The 7784-nt window shown below is 42.9% G+C and overlaps 1 pseudogene; it reads left to right on the top strand.

Annotated features, from left to right (window-relative positions):
* The first annotated feature begins 1427 nt into the window (after positions 1–1427).
* LOC112631010 lies at positions 1428–4254 on the top strand (annotated as a pseudogene).
* Positions 4255–7784: the final 3530 nt, after the last annotated feature.

Genomic DNA, 7784 nt, shown 5'->3' with positions numbered 1-7784 from the left:
CGCTTTTTCCAGCAAGGGCACCTGAGGACCAGTCTTTCCTTACTTTGGGGACTGGATCCAGAATCTGCATTTATTTATATATGGCTAACATTTGCTGAGTCCAGAGGACATGCAGAGCCCTTTACAAATACATCATTGCACTGAGTCCTCACCACCAAAGAAGGTACAATTATTATTCTCATTTTACAGATAAGGAAATTGGCTCAGAGAACGTAACTTGTCTTTGGTCCCTCACCTAGTAAATGGCAGAGCTGGGTACCAACAGTCATTGTTGGATCCCAAAGCAAAGCTGCCCCCATTGGCTTTCCATCATTCCTCGACTGTCTGAACTCCTTGCCTAACCCGCGGCACCCTCCACCCTTTCCTGCCTGCTTTGCCATCCTCACGTCTCCCTCTGCCAATCCTGCTCATGTGGCTCTGCCCCAGTGGCTTCCTTAGCCCCTTGCTTACCAAGCTTCATACCACCTAGGGGACCGGACCCATGCAGGAGCTGCCCTGGGCTCTTCCTTCTGCTTGCCTAACTTGGGCCCCAACTCTTGTCCTGGCCAACTCCTTTCCATCCTTCCTATCAGAACTAAAATATCGATTTCCCTTCTGTGGCCCAAGACTAAGAGATACCCTTTCTTAGTACACGCCACTGTAAGTGCTCCTGTGTGGGGCTTGGACAAAGTGTCAATTGCCAGTGGGCAGATGTAGGCAGAGCTTGCAGGAGTCACGTAAATCATTTGAAAAGAACGTTATTTACTGATAATACAGATTAAGGACTCAAAATGGGGGGTTGGGAGCAAGCCCCCGAAAATCTGGCCATAAACTGGCCCCAAAACTGGCCATAAACAAAATCTCTGCAGCACTGTAACATGTTCATAGTGGCCCTAACGCCCACGCTAGAAGGTTGTGGGTTTACAGGAATAAGGGCAAGAAACACCTGGCCCACCCCGGGCGGAAGACAGCTTAAAGGCATTCTTAAGCCACAAACAAAAGCATGAACAATCTGTGTCTTTAAGAGTGTGTTCCTGCTGCAGTTAACTAGCCTAACCTATTCCTTTAATTCAGCCCATCCCTTCATTTCCTATAAGGGATACTTTTAGTTAATTTAACATCTATAGAAACAATACTAATGACTGGTTTGCTGTTAATAAATACATGGGCAAATCTCTGTTCGGGGATCTCAGCTCTGAAGGCTGTGAGACCCCTGATTTCCCACTTCACACCTTTGTATTTCTGTGTGTGTGTCTTTAATTCCTCTAGCGCCGCTGAGTTAGGGTCTCCCCGACCAAGCTGGTCTCTGCAATGGGGAGTTCACTGTTTCGATCACTACCAGCTAAAACTTACAGAGAGACGGGCTCTGTGCTAAATGCTTAAATTCCTCACTTCTTTAGCCACTTGGCAATGTGAAGGGAATGGTGTAATCTGTACCCATTTTTCAGATGAACTCAAGGCCAAGTGGAGATGTGGTGCTCCAGCCAGTGGGCGGCACCAAAGCTGGCAAAAGGCTGGGCCAGGATGAAGTTTGGACCTTTCCGTGCAGGCAATGGAAAGCCTTGGAAGTTTTACACAGGATAAGACAGGAACAGGCCTTTTTCTCAAAAGATCACCCTGGGGAGCCTGGGGTAATGAGAACTTTAAAGGAAGGGACTCACAGCCAGAAAAGTAAGGAGCACATTGTGAGCACATCCGGTGACCCAGTGAGCGCCCTTCCACGGGCTCATCCTAAAGAGATAATCAGCCAAGCATCCAAAGGTGTGTGTGTGAGAACACTGATTAAAAAGGACTATAGTTGTGTGCCATCACCCCGAGCTAATTTTTTCATTTTTCTGAGACAGAATCTCACTCCATCACCCAGCCTGGAGTGCAGTGACCAAGCCAAGGATTCACCATCAGACTGTACCCGTCATGCCTGTACAAACTAGATAAATTTCTCTCTTCTCTAGGTCTCAAAATATCTTGAGGTCCCTGTGCTTGTCAGAAACTGTCCTTTTTTTTTTTTTTCTCGCTCTGTCACCCAGGCAGGACTACAGTGGTGCAATCTCAGCTCACTGCAACCTCTGCCTCCTGGGATCAAGCAATTCTCTGCCTCGGCCTCCAGAGTAGCTGGGATTACAGGCTCCTGCCACCATGCTTGGCTAATTTTTTTGTATTTTTAGGAGAGACAGGGTTTCACCATCTTGGCCAGGCTGGTCTTGAACTGCTGACCTCGTGATCCACCTGCCTCAGCCTCCCAAAGTGCTGGGATTACAGGTATGAGCCACCATACCTGGCCAGAAACTGATATTATTTTCTTACCACAAGATCAGGAACCTTGTAAGGGAACTGTGTAGACAAGGTACCAGGCCGGTCATTCCCCATGTCTATCGGCTTTATAAGTCAACTTCAGTTATTTAAAGCAATCTGGTCATATCAGAAAATATGTCATTCCAGTCAAATGGTGGTTTAAAAAAAAAACAGTGTCTCCAATTGTGTCCTGTTAAAAAAAAATGGATTCTTACTGAGCTTATGCAAATAACTATATTGCCATAATGTAAGCAAACACACAAATAGTTTCTAAATTCTGGAGAAATCAGGTAGAGAGAAAGGTAAATGTCTCAATTTACTCACAAAAGTATATTTTAGGCTGAGTGCAGTGGCTCATGCCTGTAATCCCAGCACTTTGGGAAGCCAAGGAGGGTGGATCACTTGAGGTCAGGAGTTTGAGACCAGCCTGGCCAACATGGTGAAACCCCTCTGCTAAAAATACAAAAATTAGCTGGGTGTGGTGGCAGGCACCTGTAATGCCAACTACTTGGGAGGCTGAGGCAGAAGAATCACTTGAACCCGGCAGGCAGAGGTTGCAGTGAGCCAAGATCACACCATTGTACTCCAGCCTGGGCAACAAGAGCAAAACTCTGTTTAAAAAATAAATAAATAAATAAATAAATAAATAAATAAATGTATATTTTACCCAATTTCTGTGACTTACAAGTAGCTCAAAAGAAATAAAGTTTTCTTGACTCCACAAAACAAAACATGAAAAGAATCAGCAATGTTTCAAACAAAAAGATATAAAAATCATTTCACTTCTCCATCAGTTCAGTCCCAGGTAATTAATTCTTGTTCTGCTTGAGGTTGAGTTAGTGATATGGTTTGAATCTGTGTCCCCACCCAAATCGCATGTCAAGTTGTAATCCCAGTGTTGGAGGTGGGCCTGGTGGGAGGTGATTGGGTTGTGGGGACAGATTTCCCCTTTGGTGCTATTCTCATGAGAGTGAGTGAGTTCTCACGAGATCTGGTTGTTTAAAAGTGTGTAGCACCTCCTCTCTCTCTCTTTCTCCTGCTCTGGCCATGTAAGATGTGCCTGCTTCCCCTCTGCCATGATTGAAAGTTTCTTGAGGCCTCCCCAGTCATGCTTCCTGTACAGCCTGCAGAACCCTTGAGCCAATTGAACCTCTTTTCTTTATAAATTACACTTTCTTTCAGGTATTCTTTATAGCAGTGCAATGGACTAACACAATTAGTGATCTTCATGAACACACCAGTCTTTTATTAGTGTTCTGTAAGCTTTTACATAGTCTAATGATATGATCTACAAAGCTATCAGAAACCTCTATTCAAGAGTACAATTCCTGGTCCTTTCCATGAATATCCTTGAAGACACAACACTCTAGGATTTGCACAGAGCTAAAAGCTCTATGCAGAAAAGCATCAGATTAAAGCAATTCACTACATGTACCAAGATATATCAACTTTTTAGAAATCTTATACAATTTTGAAACACATACTCATAACACATTTATGGTGTTGGGCTCTTTGCAGGCTTTCACAGGCTGAGCCTCTGTGCAGCCATAATGCTGCATGGAAGCCGCATCATCACTTGCACGGCCCCTCCAGCCAGCCGGGCACCTGAGATGAGAACTGCACCCAGCCCAGCACCACAGCTCAGCCCCCAGCAGCAGCCCCACCCTCTGCAACTGGCTTTCCTGCTGCTGCACCTTGGTGGCTAGCTCTGATGGCCCAAATGGCAACCACTGCAGCTGGCATTGCTGCGGGCTCTACTGTTGGGCACACGCTGGGGGTTTTAGTGGAAGAAATAATGCTGAGCCTCTGAGGCCTGGTCTCACTTACCAAGAACCTCAGGGAACCCAGCCAGCACAGCAGCAGCGGCCTTGCTTCTGAGATCAAACAGTTTTTGGAGCATGCCCAGAACCAGGATGACATAAAACTCTGTGAGGTTTCAATGAGGTGTTGAAACAGTGCAGATTTGCAAATGGAATAGCCTAATCAAGTCCAAATTGAAGAAATGAAAATGGCTCTTATGACCAAGTTAATTTAGCATAAAATATAATTGACAATAAAGGTATAAAGTATAAAACCATCAGTTAAAATTCTCCTCTGTCATTCATATCTTTCCTGCTTCAGAATTACAATGGAAGAGGGTGTTCTCACTGTATAGAATTTCACCGAGATGGTATAGAATTTTGGGCTGGACAAATATTTCTGTGGTTTCCTTAAACCAGCTGCTGTAATTTTATTGTTTGAGAGTTAATTAGAATAAAGTGATTTTCTCAACCCTCCCACCCAAAACAAAATTAATATAGGCATGCTGGCTCACATCTGCAATCCTAGCACTTTGGGAGTTCAAAACTGAGCATCTCTTGAGCCCATGAGTTTGAAACCAGGCTGAGCAATGTGGTGAAACCCCATCTCTACAACAAATACAAAAAATTAGCTGGGTGTGGTGGCATGAGCCTGTGGTCCCACCTACTTAGGAGGCTGATGTTGGAGGATCGCTTGAGCCCAGTAGTGCACTGCACTCCAGCCTGGGCGACAGAGTGAGACTCTCAAAATAAATAAATAAATAAATAAGCATACTTTCATGCAAATATGAATCAAAGAAAGTTAAACAACATTTCTTTCTTTTTTTTTTAGACAGGGTCTCTCTCTGTCATCCACTCTGGAGTGGCAGTCACTGCTTACTGCAGCCTCCACCTCCCAAGCTCAAACCATCCTTCCATGTCAGCCTCCCAAGTAGCTGGGACAACAGACATCAGCCACCATACCCAGCTATTTTTTTAGTTTTTTGTAAAGACAGGGGTCTCACTACGTCGCCCAGGCTCTAAACATCATATTTGTCATTGCTCCCTATATGATTCTAACATGCCAGGCTAGGCACAGTGGCTCACACCTATAATCCCAACACTTTGGGAGGCCAAGGTAGGAGGATCACTTGAGTCCAGGAGTTGGAGACCAGCCTGGGCAACATAGTGAGACCTCATCTCTATAAAATAAAATAAAATAAAGTAAAATACAAATAATAAACAAAATTAGCCTGGTGTGGTGGTGCATGCCTGTAGTCTCAGCTACTAGAGAGACTGAGGTGGGAGGGTCGCTTGAGCCCAGGAGGTTGAGGCTGCAGTGAGTCAACATTGCACCACTGCACTCCAACCTGGGCAAGAAAGGGAGATCCTGTCTCAAAAGAAAAAAGCCCCAAAAGAATTCACTACCGCCAGACCCATCTTACAAGAAATGCTCAAGGTACTTCTTCAGTCTGAAAAAAAATTGCTAATGTGAGAAAAATTGAAGTATAAAACCCACTAGTAAAATTAAATACATAGAAAAACCCAGAATGCTCTAATACTGTAACTGTGGCATACAATCCACTCACAATTTTACTATGGAGTCCAATAGGCATGAGACAGAAATTTTAAAATAATAATGAAAATAAGTACTGCATTTATTCACTCCAAGAAAAGTGAATAAATTCAGCACTTAAAGGTGAAGTGAGAAACACAAGTTTTTCTCTACTGCAGGCAAGGCTATAGACAGGTCGTGGTGACCTAGCCTTAAGAAATGAACTCCGGACACCCCCAAGCAAGGTTAAAAGAAGAAAAACAAATTCCTTTACTGTCTCTCCTGTATTGTACTATTAGTTATGACTATGTTTGCCAATGCTTGTATTTAGTAGGATTTGCAAAGTTCCTGTTTTTCTTTCGATGCAGTTGCTAGGCCACTAGCCATACAAGGCCACAGGTTATTGCCAAGGTCAGCAGTTATGCTATAGATTACGTGACTTGTCACTGTAAAACTTACTGCCTTTATTTTGCTTATGTATGCTAACCTACATAAGCTAAACTCTGTTTTTGTTCAATGGTCAGCTTTTTGGATGTGAATCCACTGAGCTGGTGCGTACCTTAAATAAACATCCTCCTATATTCCCCGTATCGGTCTCTCTGGTGCTCAGTTTACCACAACAGCCATGATCGATTTGTCATGAACAATAATAGCTATAGCAACCTGTCAAGAGGTAAGTAATATAAATATATGTAAATTCAGACAACTAAAAGTCAAAATGGGGGGATAGAGTTAAAGTGTAGAACTGGTCTTTTTTTCCTTTTTTCTGTTTGTCTTCTTTTCTTTGTGATCAAAGTGTAGTTGTCATCTGTTTAAAATAACTTGTTATATCTATAAGATATATATTTTTTTGTTTCCTCACGGGAACCACAATGCAAAAAAAAAAAAAAAAAAAAAAAACGATTCACTGCAAGTAAAAAAGCAATGAATTAAAACATACTACCAAAGAAGATCACGTAGCCACAAAAGAAGACAATAAAAAAGGAAGAAAGGAAGACAAAAGTTACAAAATAACCAGAAAACAAGCAACAAAATGGCAGTAGTGAATCCTTTCTTATCAATAATAAAACAGAATGTAAATGGACTCAATTCTCCAATTAAAAGAGATAGAGTGACTGAGTAGATAAAGAAATAAGACCCAACTACATGCTACTATAAGAAACCCACCTCACCTCTGAAGACACGCATAGACTGAAAGTGAAGGGATAGAAAAAGATGCTTCACGAAACTGGAAACCAAAAGAGGGCAGGAATCATTATACTTAGATCAAATAGAATACAAAATAAGACTGTAGAAAGACACAAAAGGGGTCACTATATAATGATAAAGGGATCAATTCAGCAGGTGGATATAATAATTATAAATATGCATGCAACACAGGATGGTCCCAAGTTTAAAAAGCAAGCATTAATAGGTCTGAAGGGAGAGATGGAGTGCAATACAATAATAGTAGGGAACTGTCTCAGTAATGGACAAATCATACAGACAAAAAAATCAATAGAGTAACATCACAATTAAACTGCACACTATACTTAATAGACCTAAGTAACATCTACATAACATTTGCCCAAATGCTGCATAACACACATTATTTTCATCAGCACTTGAAACATTCTCCATAATAGAGCACACCTTAGGCCACAAAACAAGTCTCAATAACTTTTTTTTTTTTGAGACAGAGTCTCGCTGTGTCACCCAGGCCAGAGTGCAGTAGCCTGATGTCGGCTCACTGCAGCCTCCATCTCCCAGGTTCAAGCAATTCTCCTGCCTCAGCCTCCTGAGTAGCTGGGATTACAGGTTCCTGCCACCATACCCAGCTAATTTTTGTATTTTTAGAAGAGACAGGGTTTCACCATGTTGGCCAGGCTGGTCTCGAACTCCTGACCTCAAGTGATCCACACGCCTTGGCCTCTGTGCTAGGATTATAGGCATGGCCACTGTGCCCAGCCTGAGTAAATTTTAAAAAGTAGAAATCGGGCCAGGCATGGTGGTTTACACCTGTAATCCCAGCATTTTGGGAGACTGAGGCAGGAGGATCACTTGAGGCCAGGAGTTTGAGACAAGCCTGGCAGCAAAGTGAAACTCCATTTCTACAAAAAATTTTAAAATTAGCTGGGCGTGGTGGCATGTACCTGTAGTCCTAGCTACTCAGGTTGTTGAGGGGGGAGGATCATGTAAGC

This window comes from Theropithecus gelada, chromosome 9 (assembly GCF_003255815.1).
Source record: "Theropithecus gelada isolate Dixy chromosome 9, Tgel_1.0, whole genome shotgun sequence".
NCBI lineage: Eukaryota > Metazoa > Chordata > Mammalia > Primates > Cercopithecidae > Theropithecus > Theropithecus gelada.
This window is presented reverse-complemented; position numbering and strand designations above follow the sequence as displayed.